This window comes from Macrobrachium nipponense, chromosome 5, assembly GCF_015104395.2.
Source record: "Macrobrachium nipponense isolate FS-2020 chromosome 5, ASM1510439v2, whole genome shotgun sequence".
NCBI classification, from domain to species: Eukaryota; Metazoa; Arthropoda; class Malacostraca; order Decapoda; family Palaemonidae; genus Macrobrachium; species Macrobrachium nipponense.
In genome coordinates, this window is record NC_061107.1 from 72,250,453 (window position 1) to 72,271,296 (window position 20,844).

The 20,844-nt window shown below is 46.9% G+C and overlaps 1 protein-coding gene across 1 annotated transcript in view; it reads right to left on the reverse strand.

The window, feature by feature from the left end:
- Nucleotides 1-15,774: 15,774 nt before the first annotated feature.
- The window catches only part of LOC135215822 (facilitated trehalose transporter Tret1-like), a 51,309-nt gene continuing 46,239 nt past the window's right edge, over nt 15,775-20,844 (reverse strand). The window contains exon 3 of the mRNA XM_064250773.1: nt 15,775-16,035. The gene's annotated coding sequence lies outside the window, so the exon portion shown is untranslated. The remainder of the gene's footprint in view (nt 16,036-20,844) is intronic.

Genomic DNA, 20,844 nt, shown 5'->3' on the forward strand with positions numbered 1-20,844 from the left:
ACTTCCGCATATTCCTGGAGCCTGGCACCTACTGGTGTTTGGAGGATTTTGATATCATTTTCCCTTTTTAAAGGGTCGGAAGGCAGATCTTCCTTTCTTCTCTGTATTCTTCCTTTTGGAGAGTGATCGAGAAGGAGGGCCTCCACGAAAGGGCGGTTGAGAGGTACGAGACCCTTTCTTCTCTTCTATGACCACAGGTCTGTTCTTCTTAGAAGATTGTATCAGCAGGTCCTGAGTCGCCTTCTCAGTTAGTGAGTGCGATATATCCTTCACTAACTGAGAAGGGAACAAATGGTCCGATAAGGGAGCGAAAAATAAAACAGATCTTTGCGAAGGAGAGATGGCTTTAGTTAGAAAGGAACCATAAACCGCTCTCTTTTTCAAAATCCCCGCTCCAAAGAGAGAAGTGACTTCTCCTGAACCATCCTGGACCGCTTTATCGATACATGCCAGGATGCTAAGTAATACTTCTGGCCTTAGGCCTTCTGAGTCGTGGGTCTTCTTGGCCAAAACCCCAAGGGACCAATCCAGGAAATTGAACACTTCCAGGAATGGAAAAGCCCCTTGAGGAGGTGGTCCAATTCAGACAGGCCCCACGTTGCTCGAGCCGAGTTTAAAGCATGTCTTCTCCTCGAAGAGTCTACAAGACTCGAGAAGTCTGATTCCGCTGAAGCAGGAAGAGACAGGCCCATGTTCTCTCCTGTCTCGTACCAAATGCCTCTTCTGCCTGTCAGTCTGGTGGGAGGCATACAAAACACCGTCCTCCCCAGTTCCTTCTTAGATTTTATCCAGGAACCGAGAGACTGCAGAGCCCTCTTCATCGAAATGGCTGGGCTCATTTTTAAGAACAATGACGACTTCAAAGCTTTGGCACTCGAAAAGAGAGAGCGAGGAGACGGAGGAGCGGCCGGGGTCAGAGAGTCTCCATATTCTTTAAGTAGAAGTGCTGTAAGAATCTTATAATTCGACAGTCCTTCTATCGTTGGAGCCTCGTCTTCTGAAACTTCTTCTAGTTCGAGTAGATCAGAAGGAGATTGATCCCTTTTATCGGATAATTCTTCCGTAGACCTCACTTTTTCTGAAGGCGAAGGACTTCTAACCAGTGAGGGACTAAGTGACATCGCAGCTCTATGATGGAAAGCATGCGATGTTTCAGTCTCTAAAGGATATCCGCTAACTGGCGATTCTTGCCTAGCTGGCGCCTGGCTGGCACCTGGCAGGCTCCTCACTCCTGGAAGGAGCCTGGCTCATATCTGGCGCCTCGCGCCTGGTTGGCTCTTCGCGTCCAGCTAGAACTTCTCTTTTGGGAGGCGAATCACTCTCGGGTGATGCCTGGCGCCTACTTGGCGCCTGGCTGGCGCTTCTGCTTCCTCGCGCCTGGTCAGTGCTTCGTTCCTGGAGGGTTCGTTGCGCCTGGCAGGAGATTGGCGCCTAGACAACCTCTTGATGGGAAGAGTGTTATCCTTTCTGCGAGGAGGATCTTTGGATAGAACTCCAACCAAGGATGATATCTACTCTTGTACATTCAGCAGGATCTTCTTGGTTGATAACCGAGGGAGCTTCTTCTGAGAAGCGCTCGGGGCTAGAATTAAAAGCAGGCGCTTTCCAGCTCCTCTTCAAGGGGCGAGAAAGATTTGTGTCTTTCCATCCGCGCCTCGGTGAGGAAGATTCTGAAGACGAGAAGCACTCACGCAGGACGCTTTTTCTATAGCGATCCCTGGCAGTCTGAGGCGATACAGAGCCTGCCGAAGGGACGCCTGACCGGTGGGGAACCTCCACAACCTCCGTAAGGCTTTCGACATTCCTTCTCCTCTGGGCCAGGGAGCTTGGAAGAGGTCTAGGCCTGGGAGCGTTGCAGAGCCGATCAGATTCCCCCTCCACTACACTGGGAACAATTACATCACTTGTTATATCATAATCACTCTGCTTACCTTCCAATCCCGCCATTTTGACCTGCATTCTTTGAAGGGTAGCCTTCAGGTCTGCAATTTCCGATGCCGAATCTGTCGGATTTGCAATCTGTGAACGGGCTGATACAGAGGGAGAATCATTTATTATATTATGAGGAGAAGACGCTACAAAACTAGATATTGGTTCATTAGACCTAGATCTACTTAGGCTTTTAGAGGCAGCTTTCCTCACTCTATCTCTTTCTAACTTCTTCAAGTAAGAAGTTAGAGTCTTCCATTCTTCGGCACTTAAACTTTCACACTCTTTACATGTGTTAGCCAAAGAACATTCAACCACTCTACAACGTCGGCATACAGTGTGAGGATCTACCGAAGCCTTCGGCATCCTCACCTTGCAGCCTTCATTCACACACACACTCACACCAACACTCGAGTCAGACATTCTTAAGAAAAATCCAAAAGCAGTCCAAAAACCAGTCCATGATAGCGAATGCCAATACAACGATCCAAGTACGTCACCAAAAGTCGACCGAGAAGATCAATTGCGATGAAAAAAGAATTCCAGTCAGGAGGTAATAACAACAATGTTGACACCACCGGCGACAGAGAAAATCTGATAGAAAACGGGAATGGTTCCTAGTCCTGCCACCCAGGGCAGGGCGGTAGATCACCTGACCTACCTGTAGCGAGTGCCGCAAAATTTGAATTTCTGTCGGGGACGACGGAGTCTATAGCTAAGTATATATCTGTCAGGGAAGTTGAATGTATGAAAACAAAATTTTTTAAATTCTTCTTCGGTTTTAATATTATGTTACGTATATCTTTCATTATAGCTGTCAGTAACTCGGTATCTCCATTAGGTAGACAGAATAAAGAATAGAAATGAATGGTTATTATACCGTTTGGAAGTTTCATTAGTTGAAGAGAGATACTAATGAAAATTTATGGCTTACTGTGTCCTAGGAAAAGTGATTGCTTGGCGTTCATTCGGTACTCGTAAGAGCTGAATGTAAAACGATTGGAAGGTTTTTTGTTTGTTTGTTTGTGTATTATAGTTAAAGATTAATTAATAATTTGAAATGAGTACATACTGATTATACATTTTATTGGCATATTCTAAGCTTTTAGCTTCTTAGGTTTAGACGTCAGAATCATAGACTAGGCTACCGCTAACATAAGCTAGGCTTATTGCTAAGGGACACATGCTAAAGTCCTAATATATGCAGTAAAAATGGGGTTGAACATTACATGCAGTTGAATATTACTCAAGTATGTACAGTATTTTGCCTTTTTGGAGTCATATTTCTTCCGTCGGATCAGTGTCGTAACCCTAGAACATGTGTTGTAGGCCTGGAAATATAATTTACTGGGGTGTTTTTGTAGGGCTTGGAACGGATTAGGTATTTTAAATGTAAAATGCGGTTCAAGATACGAAAAACTCATGATACGAAGGCCGCCTCGGAACTGATTAATTTCATATCTCGAGGTACCACTGTACAACAAAAAGTTGGGAGTGTATTGTTCGGTAGACCCGGACGTAGAGGCAGTAGCAGATGCTCTACAACACCCATGGGACAATCTGGACGTCTACGCATTTCCTCCATTTTGTCTAACCCGTCAGGTTTTGAACAGGGTAATGCGATCTCAAAACCTCAGAATGACTCTGGTAGCTCCGTTATGGCCAAAGGCGGAATGGTTTCCAGACCTCTTGGTACTCCTGATAGACGTGCCAAGAGTTACCCCCATGGAGCAACCTGCTATGTCAGCCGCACGTGGAGAGGTACCACCTGTCGGTGAAGTCCCTATCACTTCACAGGTGGAGACTGTCGAGTATCTCTTGCGAGCGAAAGGGTTTTCGCAAAAAGCAGCAGCGCACATGGCAGGAAATATCAGAAAGTCATCGGCAGCAGTATACCAAGGAAAATGGTCAGCATACTGTGATTGCTGTCGTAGAGGGAACTTGTTTCCACTCGGTACCACTATTCAGCAATTAGTAGACTTTCTGATATATCTCAGGACAGAAAGGCATATGCCTGTGTCTGCAGTGAAGGGGTACAGGGCGGCTCTAGCCTCGGTCTTACGCATGAAAGGTGTGGACATTTCATCTTCATGCGAGTTGGCCATGTTGATGAAGAGCTTTGAGCAGTCATGTTCACCAAAGGAACTGAAAGCTCCAGATTGGGATTTGACCATGGTACTGAGTAGTCTGACAAAACCCCCCTACGAACCACTAAGGAAGTCCACAGATAGGAGCCTGACCGTGAAGACAATCTTCTTATTGGCCCTAGCTTCAACCAAAAGGGTGGGAACTACATGGCCTGTCATCTATTGTAAAGCACTCGAGAGGTTGGAAGTCAATGGCATTCGAGTTTGTGCCAGAATTCGTGGGCAAGACTCAAAACCCATCAATAGTGGACGGCAGATTTGACTTTTTCCATACCTTCTCTGGCAGATTTTGTAGATAATGATAAAGATGAGATGCTTCTGTGTCCCGTCAGGGTAACAAGAGATTACTTAAGGAGGACAAGGCACCTCAGGCCGGGGTGCAGGAGGTTGTTCGTAAGTACAGGACGGAACAAAAAGGAAGTGTCCAGAAATACAATATTGTTTTGGCTAAGAGAAACGATCAGGAATGCCTACATGACAGAAGACAAGGGGTCAGATAGCCAGGAGAGGGCTAGGGCTCATGACACTAGAGGCTTGAGTGCTTCTTTGGCATTCAAGAAGAATATGTCTGTGGAGAGAATTCTGAAAGCTGGTGTTTGGAAACGCCAAACGACTTTCACTTCCTTTTATTTAAAAGATCTTGACCATTGATCCTTGGTTACCTTTTCCTTGGGTCCAGTGGTGGCGACCCAGCAAGTGGTATAGCTCATCCAGTACCCCTGGCGGGTCAGTTTGTGTCTAGTCTAAGATGAAGTTATGAAAGTAGAATGAATGGGATGACTGGTCTTTTTTCTTTACTACGTTCTTTCTACTCCTTTACCTACGGGCAGTATGAAGGAGAGTACCATCATGAGCTGGAATGGACCAGATGCAGGTGAGGTGGTCAGCCATACTGTAAAGTTATGTTAGAGTATAGTACACTTTTCAGTAGCAACACACCCCTCTCGGTAATAAGGAAGAGAGGGGTGATGGTAGATCCAGTGTGATGGTAATTGCTTCATAGCAAAGGAATATAAAGGAAAGGAGAACGCACTTTCGAGAAGTTCGGCAGCAAGGAGGCTTTCGCGCCACTGTTGGAGGCGCCTATCTTCGTGGTGGTTCCGGAATCGTCGGGCGTGTTGTGGAGCGCAAAAACGCGCCAATATTACGTGAGAAACGCCGCGATTCTCTGATGCAATACCTCGTCTAGATTCATCTAAGAAGTTCTAGAAATCCCTGGAGTCGGTGACGTTCGCCGTAGGCTCCGCCCACAGAGTGCCGTATAAATACGACGAACGAACTTTGGAGAGGAGTGATCGTAAAAGAGAGATCACCAGCCAGATTATCAGTGAGAGATCAGCTGCAGCAGAGATCTTCCGTGAGATTCGAGAAAAAAGGAACTGACGAAGGATCAATCAAAAGAAGAGTTGGTTGGATATTGGTCTAGTCGTCTTCAGGTGTGGTCTACCGTGTTATCTCGACGTCGAGCAGACTTCAGAGAAGAAAAGGTCCTGTTACAGGTGTTGGGGAATTCCTGCCTTACAAGAAGATTAGCTTCTGCAATACGGAGTCAAGAGGACGTCCGCATTTGCTGATCTACATTTATGAAGCCAGCAGCGTCGAACCGCCCCAAATCGAGTAGCAAGTATTTGAATTGCCGCACTGTTCCCCCAGTTCATGCAGTGTAAGATTCTATCTATTTATGTAAATAGGAGATACCATTCTGCATTTACCTTTGTTAGTAAGCTTGTAAATAAACCTTTGCTGTGTTAGTGTTTCTTTCTATATTCATATCCCCAGTTTCAACTGTTTGTGTTGATAAGTTTTTTTTATTTTATATCGAACCTGAAGCGGACCTCCCTCAGAGGCCGTAACATTGTCTCTGAGACATCTAAGAGTCCGTAACATCCAGATACAAGGGACAAGAGTGGTTTATGAGAATGGAGGGTCCTCTATTTCCCCATAGTTTATAAACCATGGCATGATACCAGCGCCCTGCGAGGGAAACCAATAGATTTCCTTATATCTTTGGTTCAAAGAATGCTCCTAATATTTGGAAATGGATTTAGGTGGCAAACTCCCAGTCAGTTAGAGACTTACCTCCCTCCAATAAGTAAGTCTATCCTAATGTTAAGACCTAAGGTTTGTTTCGTATATGAACAAATGACAAATTTGTAACTAATTTGTATTTTTCATAACTAACAAACCTGAGGTCTTAACAGTTAAAGGCCCACCTCGAACCACCACTCTAGCAGTCTAACTGGGTTAGAAGTGTAACTGGCGGGTTGGTCACACGACGCCGAGGGCATTCTGGGTATAAATGCCCTGTGACCTGGTATAGATGCCAATAGTCCCTGGATCACACAAGTTTAATTTTAATTCTACCGGTTTCCAGCTTGGCGCTAGTTAATCCTGATGCTAAGACCTCAGGTTTGGTAGTTATGAAAAATACAAATTAGTTACAAATTTGTTATGTTTAATAATTGGAGGGTGAATGATCAATGTACCATACAAAGGGCAGACGGACAGACAAACAGTCATCTCAATAGTTTTCTTTACAGAAAACTAAAGAGTCAAAACTGTGTACCACTGAATCTCACTGCTGAAACATAGGCAAAATTTTTTATACTTACAGGGGAAAGCATTTTACGGGAATTCTGGTTACTGCCGCCTTTTATCTGTTAAAAAAAAAATGTAAATATAACTGTCAAGTAGTACTTTTAGAATGCCCATTCATCTAAATTTCCTTTTAACTTTTCATTTTATGGTTCCTCTGTAATGAGGTAATTTTCAAAAATGACATATCAAATGCACTTAATATAGTGTGTACCAATATTCCTCTTAATTTGATGCAAAAAGAATAGCATAAGCAATTCTAAAGGGGGGGGGGGGGGGGGGAAGGGGAGTTCCTAATCCTTTTTTCACCTTCTAAAAATTATGGTCCATAAAATAACATCAGTTAAAGTCAAAACAAACCCTTGATATGACAACTACACTGTACATCAATTATGCTATGGTAAGGCTCGAATAATGTAAATTCAAGAAATAAATAAGGTTTTAATGAAAAATTTGTAATTGGCCAAAAATTAATTAATTTGACAAGTCCTGAAACACAGACACTAATGCCCAGTTCAAGAAAGATTTTCTTAAAATATTGACAGAACTATTGCTTGTTTGTAGTTTCTTATTACATATACAGTTCTTTATTTGTTATTGATTTAAAATCCCAAGTACATGTTATACCATCATATCATATGTTAAAAACTTATACTGAATATCACTTCATTAAGTGCATGGTTTCCTGTTTCATGTAATGGCAATTAATCAACAAACTTTTATTATGTGTAAAATGTAGCCTAACATTCTCATACATAATACAGCATAGCCTAACTCTGGCATGCTTTCAAATCTGGAGACATGAAATTTACAAAAGTACATAAATCTCAATAGGAGTATGTACTATGTATATTTTAAATAATAATGAGAAAATGTCGTTTTCCTTGGTCAACCACCAATTAATTTTTTAGGCTTTAACCTAAGGCCCCGGCCCCCCGACCCCCAACCACACGGTGCAAGTTCAGATGTCCGTGTGCATATATCTAATAACATATTTAGTTAGCAGCCATATTTTTGTTTATTATTTATCAAAATAAAATGACAATGTCCAAAATTGCATTTTTCCTAACTATACAAACCTGAGGTCCTTTTACAATAGGAAGGTTACTAGTGGCGGCTGGATGGTCGTAAGCTTTCGAACAAGGGTGTTCGGTAGTTAACTGCTTGTCCGAAAGTGCGCGCACCGCGCGACTGGGAGGCGAAGAATCACTTTTGATTTAGGCCCAAGCAAAAACGCAGAGTGAGGGGTGGCATGAGGTGGGACTATATGTAAAAGGACCTCAGGTTTGTATAGTTAGGAAAAATGCAATTTTGGACAAATTGTCATTTGTTCCGACACGGGATACAAACCTTTCGGTCCTTTTACAATAGGAAGACTCACTTCTTGGTGGGAGGAATCTGAGTCTTTGTGAACAGACTAGTGTTCGCCCAACCTTGGATTGCCTCCCTGGTCGTAAGAGCGAGGGAGGGATCCTAGCTTCTGTCTGATTGATCGGGGTGTGCACCGCAGGATCAATGGTCAGACCTCTGGACCAAAGTAATAAGAGAGAGGCAAGCGTATCTCTTAAAACCAGCAAGCAAGAACATGTTCCTGTTTGCAAGAGGCAACATAAAGTTATGGGTTTGTCTCTTGTTGGCTTCCACTTAACCCCCCTTTGTTGGGGGTAGTGGTGGATGTTCACTCCTATCCCTAGTGAAAGGGATAGGATGGGGCTCTGTCGAGTAGCTCACCTGCATCTTATCCTTATCCAACAGGGTGACGACCGTGTCCCCCTGCCCACAGGTAGAGGGGGAGAAAAAGATGGGAAGAGGAGCCAGTCACACTCTCATTCGCTCATCCATTCTTACAGTCAAACCAGGACTCGATGCTGTTCAGCCTGCAAGGGTCTGGGTTAGCTACACGTGTTGAGCAGCCACCACGGGTCCCGAGGAAAAAGTATCCAAGGACCTGTGGGCAATATCCCGAAGGTAGAAGGAGGTGAAGGTGGTCTGGTTGGCCCAGACCCCTGCCTTCAGGACCTGCGCCACGGAGAAGTTCTTGCGGAACGCAAGGGAAGGACCAATGCTCCTGACTTCGTGGGCTCTAAGACGGAGCGTACGGATGTCATCACTACCATCAGCCTCATACGCCCTCCTGATCACCTCACGCAGCCAGAAAGAAAGCGTGTTCTAGGATACTTCTTTCTTGGTCACCCCGGTGCTAACGAAGAGGCGTCGACACTCAGGCCTGAGATGTTGAGTTCTCTTCAGATAGCGTCGTAGCGCCCTCACAGGACAAAGCAGCATCTCATCCGAATCATTGTTGGTGAAGTCCATTAGGGAAGGGATTGTGAAAGACTCAAACCTGTCGTCAGGGATCGACGGTTTCTGAGTCTTCGCAACGAAGTTTGGGACGAAATCGAGCGTCACAGATCCCCATCCCCTGGAATGTTTCACATCGAAGGACAGACCATGAAGTTCCCCTACTCTCTTTGCCGATGCCAGGGCCAGCAGAAGAGGGTCTTGAGGGTCAGATCCCTGTCTGACGACTCTCGGAGTGGCTCGAAGGGTCTTCGAGTCAAACTCCTAAGGACTAGAGTCCTGTCCCACTCAAGGGGCCTGAGTTCCTCATTAGCAAGATGATCTTGAACAAGTTCGGGATGTCAAATTCCCTCAGCTTTAGGACTAGTGCCAGGGCGGCTCTATATCCTTTGACTGTGGGGACTGAGAGGAGCTTTTCTCGGCGAAGAAAAACGAGGAAATCCGCTACCTGCTGAAGAGTGGCTCTGACAGAGATAGACCCTGTCTACAACACCAACCACAGAAGACGGCCCACTTCCCCTGGTACACAGCTGCAGAGGACTGTCTGACGTTTCCAGCCATCTCTGTTGCTGCACTACGAGAAAAGCCTCTCGTTCGCAAGAGATGGTGGATAACAGCCAGCCGTGAAGATGTCGAGACTGGACTGCTCGGTGGTACCGTTCTACGTGTGGCTGGGCGAGAAGGTTGTGCCAATGGGGAATCTCTCTCGGCGCTTCTGCAAGCAGAGCCAGCAGGTCCGGATACCAAACGGCCTGGGGACATTTGGGAGCCACCAGGATCATCCTGAGATTTGGGGTGGCCAGCACTCGCCTGATCACCTTGCGAATCAGGCTGAACGGGGGAAAGGCATAGGCAAAGAGGTTGACCCACGGGTGTTGAAGAGCGTCCTCTGCAGCTGCCCATGGGTCCGGCACGGCTGAAAAGAAAACCTGGAGTTTTCTGTTGTGCTGTGTGGCGAACAGATCCACGACTGGATGCCCCCCACAGGTCGAAGAGCCTTTCCGCCACGTCCTGGTGTAGAGACCATTCAGTCCCTATCACCTGATCCCGACGGCTGAGCATGTCTGCTACTACATTCCTCTTGCCTGGAATGTAGCGGGCTGACAGCTCTATTGAGTGAGCCGTGGCCCACTCGTGCACCTTCCACGTCAACTGGTGCAACGGGAGACACACTAGGCACCCCTGTTTGTTGACATAAGCCACTACCGTGTTGTCGTCGCACATCAACACCACTGAGTGTCCCATCAAGCGGTCCTGGAACTCTTGGAGAGGGGGGGGGGGGGGTGTAGAGGCACTCCTCTTAAGAGGTTCCTGTCGTCCAGCCACCAGGCTAGGTCCTGCCTTACCTCCTGCGTGAGGGACACGGGGAAGTATGGTGGATCCTTTGCCTGTGACCAACTCTCCTTTAGTCTCCACTGGAGAGACCGCCGGTGAAGACACCCATGAGGGACTAACTTCTCGAGTGACGACAGGTGGCCGATCATGACTTGCGATTGCTGAGCTGCCTGTTTCTGCCGAGACAGGAACCGGTCAGCTGCCTCCCTGAATCTGCTGATCCGCGAGTCTGCGGGGAAGACTCGCCCTGCTACCGTGTCGATCAGCATACCCAGGTACTTCATCCTCTGCTTGGGTTCGAGATCGGACTTCTCGAAGTTTACCACGATCCCCAGATCGCGGCAGAACTCCAGTAGTCGATCCCTGTCCTGCAGCAACTGCGAGCGGGAGCTCGCCAGGACTAACCAATCGTCGAGATACCTCATAAGACTTATCCCGGACGAGTGGGCCCAAGCAGACACCGGAGTGAACACTCGCGCGAACACCTGTGGGGTGGCGAAGCAAAGTGCCCTGAATTGGTACACCGTCCCATCAAGGATGAAGCGGAGGTACTTCCAGGAGGATTGATGGATGAGTATCTGGAAATAAGCATCCTTCAAATCCACTGAAAGCATGAAATCGTTCTCCCTGATGGAGTCTAGCACGGAACGTGCCGTCTCCATCTTGAACCGAGTCTGGCGAACAAATCGGTTCAAAGGAGAGAGATCTATCACCGGGCGCCAGCCCCCCGTAGACTTCTCCACCAGGAAAAGGCGACTGTAGAAGCCCGGTGATTGATCCGTGACGATCTCTGCAGCTCGTTTGTTCAGCATGGTCTTTATCTCCTGTCGTTGAGCTACGTCCTTTGATGATCCCGGGACGTATGTCTGCAGATGGACCGGGTTGGAGGTGAGGGGTGGCGGAGATTCGAAGGGTAGTAGATATCCCTCCCGAAGGACGTCTACTATCCAGTTCTCCGCACTGTAGCGCTGTCATGTTGCCCAATGGCTCGCCAGGTACCCCCCCCACTCCCGGCAGCAGGTGAGGGGGAACGCTGTCCCTAGTGTTTCCCACCTCTCTTTGACTTCTTCCCTGCGCCCCCTCGTGAGAAGGAGGGCTGGGAGGAGGGCTGATGACAACCTCCCCTGGCAGAAGTAGAAGTCAAGAGTCTTTCCTCGGGGCTTCGACGGGGCAACCGTCTTAGCAGCCGGGGAAGCGCTAGCCAAACTCTTAGGCTTGGCCGCAGTTTGAGGCTGCCCAGAAGCTTTCGAAACTGCCTGGAGTACCAGGCAGTCACTGTCATCAGTGCGCCGCCTTTCCACCGCAGCGTCCACCATCTCTCCAGGGAAGAGAGAGGAGGAACTCCGTACAAGTCCGTTCCGTAATCCAAGCGCCGCCTCTTGCCCAGCCGCCCTGGATATTCAGGTAAGGACTGCATCCCTACGGTGAAGTACCAGGTTGGCCCACAGGTTTGCCGTCTGATGGGCGAGGAAGGATATGGCCCTTCCCCCGGACTGACAAAGTCTCCTGAAAGCCGCGTCATCCTCAAGAGAAGTATCCCCCGAGTTTTCTGCGACTTTAGACACTGTGAGGGACCACAGGTCTAACCTGGAGACGGCCTGGAAAGCCGCCATAGCGGTGGATTCCAGGCCCAGTCCAACAGGAGCTGCTGCAGAGACAAACCCGGTTAGCCTGGCTAACTCCGGGTTCACCTGTTTGGGAGGCATTGGATCCTCAGATGGCACGTAGAAACGCCGCTGTCGCAGTAGAGGAGGAGGAAGTACCTTGTTTGACCTGCCAGACTTCAGCGAGCCGTCCTGTCCGGAGACGAGAGACTCAACCTGGTCTAACACAGAGTCGGCAAGCTCCGATCGCAGCAGACCCACCGTCGGTCTGGGTTCCTTCTTAGGACCCCAAAACGACTCGAGCCGGGACATGGGCTCGGATGGTGGGAGCGGCGATCCTTCCCCGAGATCGTTGTGCGACGAATCAGCGCAATAACCTCAGCAAAGTTCCTCTGAATCTCCGGAGTGACTGCATCTTGTGGAGTAGGACCGTCAAGTCCCTCGAACAAGAGCAACTCAATAGATCCTCCCCCTTCAGGAGGGGGAACGGCGACAGACCCCTCTCGGTCTCCTCCTGTCACTTGCGCGTACGACCTGGTCGATCCTAAGACCGTGCCTGGCACGTACAGCGTCGTGACGGGATCGTGTGGGGCGCGCCCCTCACGATCATTCCTCGGTGTCTCGCCCTTCCCGGCGTAACCCGAGGAAGTTGAAGGCACGGGAGAGGAAGACCTGACGCTCCCTCCTCGCTCACTGGCAGGACCAGTGTGCTTGGAGGGCTGCAGGCGATCCCCAACACGTGGTGGGGATTGAGCTGCAGGCCTGGTCGTGCCGTTCCCCTGGGGAGAACGGCTGGACCGAGAACAGCGGCCCCGATCTTGTGCATCAGAGGAACTGCTGCTGGTCGCCCTACCCGTCCGGTCCCTGTGGGAGCAGCGGTCAGGTGACCTGCAGAGACCACTGTCGCGGTGGGACCGGTGCGTGTCCTCACGGTGTGTCGAACCACTGGTGCCAGCGATCGGGGGGACCTCTTCCCAGCCTCAGCCCGTGGCCGGTCTGGGACCGTCACGTCAACCCGGGTGACCGGCTGGTCGCTACGAGAGCGAGAGCTGGCCTGGTGAGAGTCGCCTGAGCGGCTCTCACCAGCCTTTCGCTCCGTGCCGAAGGAGCAGGAGGACCAGCGGAAGGACCCCCCGTCCCACCGGAGTGGGATGGGCCCTGAGAAGTTCTCGAATGAGCCTTCTTAGAAGGGGAGGAGGCAGCCTTCTTCTTCCGCGGCTGGGTAGCTTTTGGAAGTCGAAGGGGAAGAGGCGGCTACAGACGACAAAGACGACGATGACACCTTCGAACTCTTCCTCCTCCTCTTCGTCAGCTTCCTCATGACAGACGTGAGGTCAGCCATCCAGGGCGGAGCCGGGGCTACTGTTGCCGAAGCAACAGGGCCCAGACACACCTGTCTGGACAGACCAACGTCTGGGGCAGCAACACCGTGAGCAGGGATGACGCCAGCAGGTATGGACACAGCGGGAACGGCAGGAACAGCCAGCACAGCATCGAACACAGGGACGGCAGGCAGTACAGGTAACACAGGAGGCGGGGCAACAGCCAGCGACATCTTGGGTACCGGCGGAAGGTCCAGGGGCGAGCTTTTGGGGCAGTGGAAGTCCGGTCAAGGCAGCACGGCAAACCCGGGCAGCAGCGGCACGCCCCTCTTCGGTACGGCGATCGGCCCCTGCACAGCGGCTGTAGGAGAGACAGAAACCACGTGCGGCATATAAACCAGGTGAGGAGGGGCGGCGTACCCTGGAGTAGATAAGGTGGTAGTTGTCGTGGTCACCGTTCCATGGGTGACTGCACCAGACCCCGCCAGATGGTGAAGCAGCCCCTGGACACTTGGCACGCCCGGCAGTCCCAAAGACGCCCACACCTGACCAAGGTCATCCCTCACGGCAGAAGCACCTGTGGAAGCAAGAGTCGGGTATGTAGGAGGGGTTCCCACTCATGCGGGAGAGAGAGAGAGAGAGAGAGAGGAGAGAGAGAGAGAGAGAGAGAGAGAGAGAGAGAGAGAGAGAGAGAGACCCACCCCGAACGAACGGAAGACCCCGAATACAGCTGTAGATCGGTGTACCGAGTGCCCTCCTCTACGTTCGACGGATCGGGCGAAGAGAAGGACCTGGATACCCCCCGAAGGGGAAGTTGCTATACGCGGGAGCTGAGCGGGGGGCAAGAAAGAAGACGACGTGTCTATTACCAAGGGAGTAGCGGCACCTCCGACCAATCAACATACAACACAAGGCTCGGTGCGAGAGCACTCTGCCCTCGACACTGAGCACAAAGGACATGGGGATCGATTTCGGGAAAACTTCTGAATTCCCCACATTTATGCCCCTCCACCCCGGGGCACAGTCGCCGGGTGATGGGAGGGCACGGAGATTCATTAGATCCTTGGTCCATAATTCACTTGATTAATAATAAAGTGTATATGAAAAAAATGAAAAAGAGTACTTACAGTTCACTTTTACACACACACAAATAGTAAGAGAAAACACAAATATCCTGAAAGCACACGACGATGAAGCGGGCAGAGAGCGATGAAGAGCACGTCTACACACCAGCAGGCCGAAAGCAAGTGGTTCTTTGCCTCCCAGTCACGCGGCGCGCACACTGTCAGACAAGCAGTTAACTACCGAACTCCCTTGTTCAAAAGCTTACAACCATCCAGCTACCGCTAGTAACCTTCCTATTGTAAAAGGACAGAAAGGTTTGTATCCCGTGTAGGAACAACTGGATGTTTAATATTACATCTCTGACAATTGGGTTTTTGGGTAAAAAGGTAAAAAGGTGGAGAAAGTTAGAGAACTAAGATAATTTTGTAGTAAGAGAAGTTGTTTTGTAGCATGGTAAACTTATCAACGTCAAATACAGTATATAAGTTATTTTAAGATTTTATCCCATACTTGTTTTCATTGTAAAACCTTACTTATAAACATTTTCTGACCTTTAGAACTCTGCACTACATATTTCATTATTAGTACTTACAAGAACTGTTATTTTTGTAATTAAAAAAAAATGGGGTTATACAAATTTGGTATTGGTAAAAATTAAAAAAATGTTTTTGAACTATACAAACAACTGTTTTACATTATAGATTCTGCCCAAATAAATCTTTTTATATACAATTATATACATTAGTACCAATAGATTTTGTCTAGCCAAGCTAATTACGTATTACCTATTACCTACTATTGAGACAGGCTATGCTAAAACACTTTATGAGCATTAGTATATGCTTTCACTTATATTCCACACATTCACATAGCATTTGCTACCATATTTCCTGTTGCGTTTTTTAGCACCAAGGGTTGAAATTGAATCCCGGGTTCTAAAGGGTTTATTGACATGCATAAATTTCCTACTTGCATAATGGGTTTAGGGACATAACCCGTATGTATGTACTAGAGGAGTCCCTAAATAATTATTCTCAACAAAATGGCAAGTTTATACAAACAGCAGCAATATCTAAAATGAAAAAACTGTCTTGGCCACCCATTGTTCAGGAGATAAAAATGGCTTAGAACTTAGAAATCCTCATGATGTTTATAAAAACAGAGAGAGAGAGAGAGAGAGAGAGAGAGAGAGAGAGAAGATGAGAGAGAGAGAGATAGAGAGAGAAGAGAGAGAGAGACTGAGCAGGGAGAGAGAGAGAGAGAGAGAGAGAGAGAGAGAGAGAGAGAGAAACAATGATAGCCCTAACGCATATGGGTGGTCAAGGCAAAAATAAAAAATACTACAAATTCTACAGGAATTACAAGGATTTCTATTCATAAGCCAGGCAATTAGCAGAGCATGTGTAAAATACTGAACTTGTTAAAGGATTATAGAGCTTCCTCAAAGTGCAGAAATACACTCTCCTTTAAACTCACCCCTTCCATAACATTTTCCTTGAGGCCTGATGAACCTTCAGCACCCATCAAAAGCTTCTTTTTGGCCGACTTTGGAAGATCATGTGAAGGGATGACATCTCCACCATTAGGAGTACGATCCAGGTCGTCTTCACTGCCCTGCTTTCTACGCTTCTTTTTCTCCTCTTCTTCATATTCCTTTTTCCGTTTTGGGGTGACAGGTAGAGTTATATCAATACCATCTAACCCAGAAGAGCAAGAGCTCGCTTTGCGTCCTTCAATCTGCAAGCAACAGACCTTTATAGTACAGTGCTATACATTACCTACAGAATCTTCATAATCTATTTTTTCTGTATAATATTACTACTGCAAGCAATAAGCAGTACATGACATGAACTGCAAGTGTACAGAAACTTGAAGGGTATAAGGAATTGAAGTGATGATGACAAAATCAATTAACTACCAAAAATAACCTATGCAATAATACCCCAACCTCCCCAAAGAACCATAAAAAATATATAAATAAGATTTAGGAAAATACAGTGATAAAGAATACTAAAGAAAGAAATTTTGTAAACACTAACTAAAAGACACATGCCCAATGAACCTAAGTGAGCTTAACAACTCATGAGCAATAAGTGAGCCTAACTTTGTTTCCAGGTTATGAGACAGGAGCACTAGCATAACCACCAAGTTAGGGCACAGAATCTGAGGTCAAGATGGGTCCAGTTAAGTATGGTCAGGTCATATTCCCCCTAAAATGCCTAGGCTACTACAGTAGCCCAGACCTACTCCAACAGGCATGGGGCTGCAGTAGGCCACAGAGGTTTGGTCAAGGATTTTGTTGTCACTTGGCAATCTGCAGTGGTAATAACGTTATTTCTAAGCAAGGGCTCTACATGGACTATTACATTGGAAACTGATTTTTCCTATACTTATAGGTGCTGCTGATGAAGGATTTGGTGTTTTTTGTTGTTGTCAATTATCATTAACTTCATATCTACCCAACATAGTTGGGCACCCTTTGGGAAAGCAGGGTTTTGCGTGGGGTAAAACATCAAAAACGGACTGCCATATTGTTACGAAATGGTTCCCCACATGCACAAGTCATTAGGGAGCCATATGTTTAAGAAGGGATCAGCTAAGGAAACCTATTATGAAAAGAACTACAGTAACCTAACACACTCTAACCTAACCCCCAAGTGAAAGGAACTCCACTTTATAACTACTAAAGCTCCCCTATAAAACTGGGCATGCGCTGTGGTGTTCCAGGATGGCCAGCATACCAAAACATATCAGTTCCGAGGTTAGCTTATGACAGTCGATGGCCAAAACATAAGGCAAAATATCAAATGGCCTCCTGGTGACCACCTTCCCAAAAAATAACTTTAGGTATTTCAAGAGGAATGAGATTCTCAAGGTGTTGCTTCCAAGGGGCGCTGGCTCATGACTGATGTCTATCCTGGGTTACGGATAGTATTTCTATCCTGGGTTACGGATAGTATTAAGTTATTTTTTGGGAAGGTGGTCGCCAGGAGGCCATTCGATCATTTACCCTAAGAGTAAATTCTTGATAAGCAACCAAAATACTGTAGAAAAAGTAAATGTCCAACATAATACCCAGCGAGGAGAAACCCCATAGTTCTACCAAGATCAGGAATCATAACCCAGCCTATCACTATGCTACCTTCATTATAATTCTGCCAATGGCTACGTACTTATGCTAATAATGAATTGCATTGTCATTGTACACTCAAATTATTGACCAATACCAATAATCAGACAGGCAAATGAACCTCATCAACATCGATAATTCTCCCATTTTTGCAAAATTCTGAGGCAGCTCCTACTGGGCTGATAACTAGACGGCACACTAGGTACTAGGGGGAAACACAACAGTCAATCCATCGTCATCGCGTGGCTCAGCCTTATTCACTCGATATTTAATTGGTGAAACAAGAATACAATTACATCTTTAAGCATACCATTCAAAAGATTGAAGTTTCATCAACATAATGTGAAATATGAAGCGCCATACAAACTAAAATAAGCACCTGAGGTCTTCGTAAAAGGATATTGTTATGATACAATAAAGTTTCATACATACTTACCTGGCAGATATATACATAGCTGGGATGACGGAGTCTTAGCTATGTATATATCTGACAGGTAAGTTGATTGTATGAAAATATGTTTTCAAGGCAGTTTTGAAATCCAATATGGCAGCAACCATCTTTCCCAGCACTCATTTGAACAATGTTAGCGTATATAGGGTAAATAACTGACTGGACTAGCCGAGCCACTTTCCACCGCGTTTGTGGCCACCCTCCGAAAAAGTACTTTAACACGTCCGGACACCGGAGACACCAGAGATGGTCATCAGTCATGAGTTGTTGGTGGTGAGAGGTGCAGCTCAAGACCTCTATTCTCCTTTCGAAGTAAGTATTTACTCCAAAGTTAGAAATTAAGGCCATATTTTAAGATTAAACAGAGGGTAATGAAAAGTGTGGCCATACGCAGTGCACACTACCTCGATGACGCTTTCGAAATTTTTACTTACAACTATAAATATTTCGAAGACTGACGCCATCTCGATGTGTACAGAGTCGCTTGTGTCAACAAACTTCCCATTTCCTGTGCTAAATCCGCACACCACTCGTACCCATAGACGCTGAGGCACTTTCATCACAACAATCGTAAACACAGACTTCCAACCACTACTTTTTTAAGGAAACTACGATTTTTGGTAGAAGCAGCGTGCACTACATAATCATTTAAATAAATAGTTAAACGGCAGTATAAGGTCATGAATTGCATAAATATTTTACATGTTCATGATTATTAATTTGAAAAATGTTATTGTTATAATACAATTAAGTTTGTTCATACTTACCTGGCAGATATATATATAGCTGTATTTTCTGACGTCCGACAGAATTTCAAAACTCGCGGCACACGTAGTGGAGCCGGCCAGGTGGTAGTACCCATTCCCGCCAGCTGGGAGGCGGATATCAGGAACCATTCCCATTTTCTATTCATATTTTATTCATGACCCTTGTCTCCTGAGGGGAGGAGGGTGGGCACTCTAATTATATATATCTGCCAGGTAAGTATGAACAAACTTAATTGTATTATAACAATAACATTTTGTTCATGAAACTTACCTGTCAGATATATATATAGCTGAATCCCACCTTCGGATGGTGGGCAGAGACAGAATAGGATTTTTTAGGAAACTTAAATTAAGTAAATGATTTACTTCTTGGTTCCTTACCTGTTAGCAAAGTAGACTCTGTGATTACTGTCACTTAAGCCTGCTTCTTCTGCTTTTATCAGAGTTGCCAGACCAGGTGTAGACCTGTAGTGCTGGTGCACTCTGGATGCTCTGTCAACGGGGACGTGACCTCAATGTGACAAGACCATCTAGCCAAACATATGGGAGTAACACAGCAACCGACCACCACCTGACCAACTAACCAAAAAACCCCTGACAGTTAAACTAAAGAATGGGAGATTTCCACAGAAGATCTCACCATCAACCAAAAACACAATAATAAAACTAACCTAAACTAAGCTAAGGGATAGGGAGAGAGCTACCTTCAGCCCCCAAAACTGTGTCTGCCGAAATGTAAGGCCCCAAAGAACTACAGTTCTCGTAAATCGTTCTCACATCCCGGAGGTAATGTGAGGCGAATACGGAATTGCTCCTCCAATAGGTGCTATCAAGGATATCTTTGATAGACATATTCCTTTGGAAGGCAAGAGAAGTAGCTACGGCTCTGACTTCGTGAGCTTTCACTTTAAAGAGGCTCAAATCAGTCGTTCTGTGGCAAGATGGAATGAGCCTCTTTAATGACGTCCCTCAAGAAGAAAGCCACAGCATTCTTCGACAACAGCAAATCTGGTCTCTTGCCTACCGAGCACCAGAGTTACCTGAGGGACCTCTTATCTCTTTAGTTCTATTAACATAGAACTTGAGAGCCCTGACAGGGCACAGGGCTCTCTCTGGTTCTTGACCCACGAGACCCGACATACCTTTGATTTCAAAGCTCCTCGGCCAAGGATTAGACGGGTTCTCATTTTTTGCCAAGAAAGACGGGCTCAACGAGCAGACAGCGTTGTCCCCATTGAAGCCCACTAGGCTACTGAACGCTTGGATTTCACTAACTCTCTTCGCCGTCGCCAGAGAAGCTAGGAAAAGCGCTTTCCTCGTCAAGTCCCGTAGAGAAGCTTCGTGGAGAGGCTCAAAGGGACTTAACATTAGATGCTTCAGAACCACATCGAGATTCCATGAGGGTGGTCTTGCCTGTGGAATCTTGGAGGTTTCGAACGACCTTAAGAGATCGTGTAGATCCTTATTGTCGGAGAGGTCCAGTCCTCTGTGGCGAAAAACGGCAGACAACATACTCCTATAACCTTTAATTGTAGGAACTGCCAATTTCTGCACATTTCTTAAATAGAGCAAGAAATCTGCTATCTGGTTCACAGAGGTCGTGGAAGAGGAAATTCCTTCCTTTTTGCATCATGCCCTGAAGGAGGCCCACTTAGATTGGTAGACAGCTCTTGAAGAGGCTCTTCGAGCATTAGCGATTGCTCTCGCAGCTGCCTTCGAAAAGCCTCTCGCTCTGGCCAACTTTTCGATAGTCTGAACGACCAGTCAGAGCCAGGAGCGGAGAGGTGGTTTTGGTGATACCTTTTGAAGTGAGGCTGTCTGAGTAGATCTCTCCTCCAGGGCAACGTTCTTGGGAAGTCCACAAGGAAAGTCATGACCTCTGTGAACCACTCTCTTGCTGGCCACATCGGGGCAATCAGAGTCAACCTTGTCCCTTCTGAAAGCTGCGAACTTCCTCATGACTTACCCCCATTGATCTTTGAATGGGGGAAAGGCGTAAAGATCTAGGTCTGTCCAGCCCTCCAGAGCAACGCGTCCACTACCAATTGTTGGCCCCTGGATCCAGAACCGGGGAGCAATACAGAGGAAGCCTCTTCGTCCCTCGACGTAGCAAACAGGTCGACTAGAGGACGTCCCACAGTCTCCATAATTGCTGACAGACTTCCTGGTGCAAGGTCCACTCTGTTGGCAGAATTTGA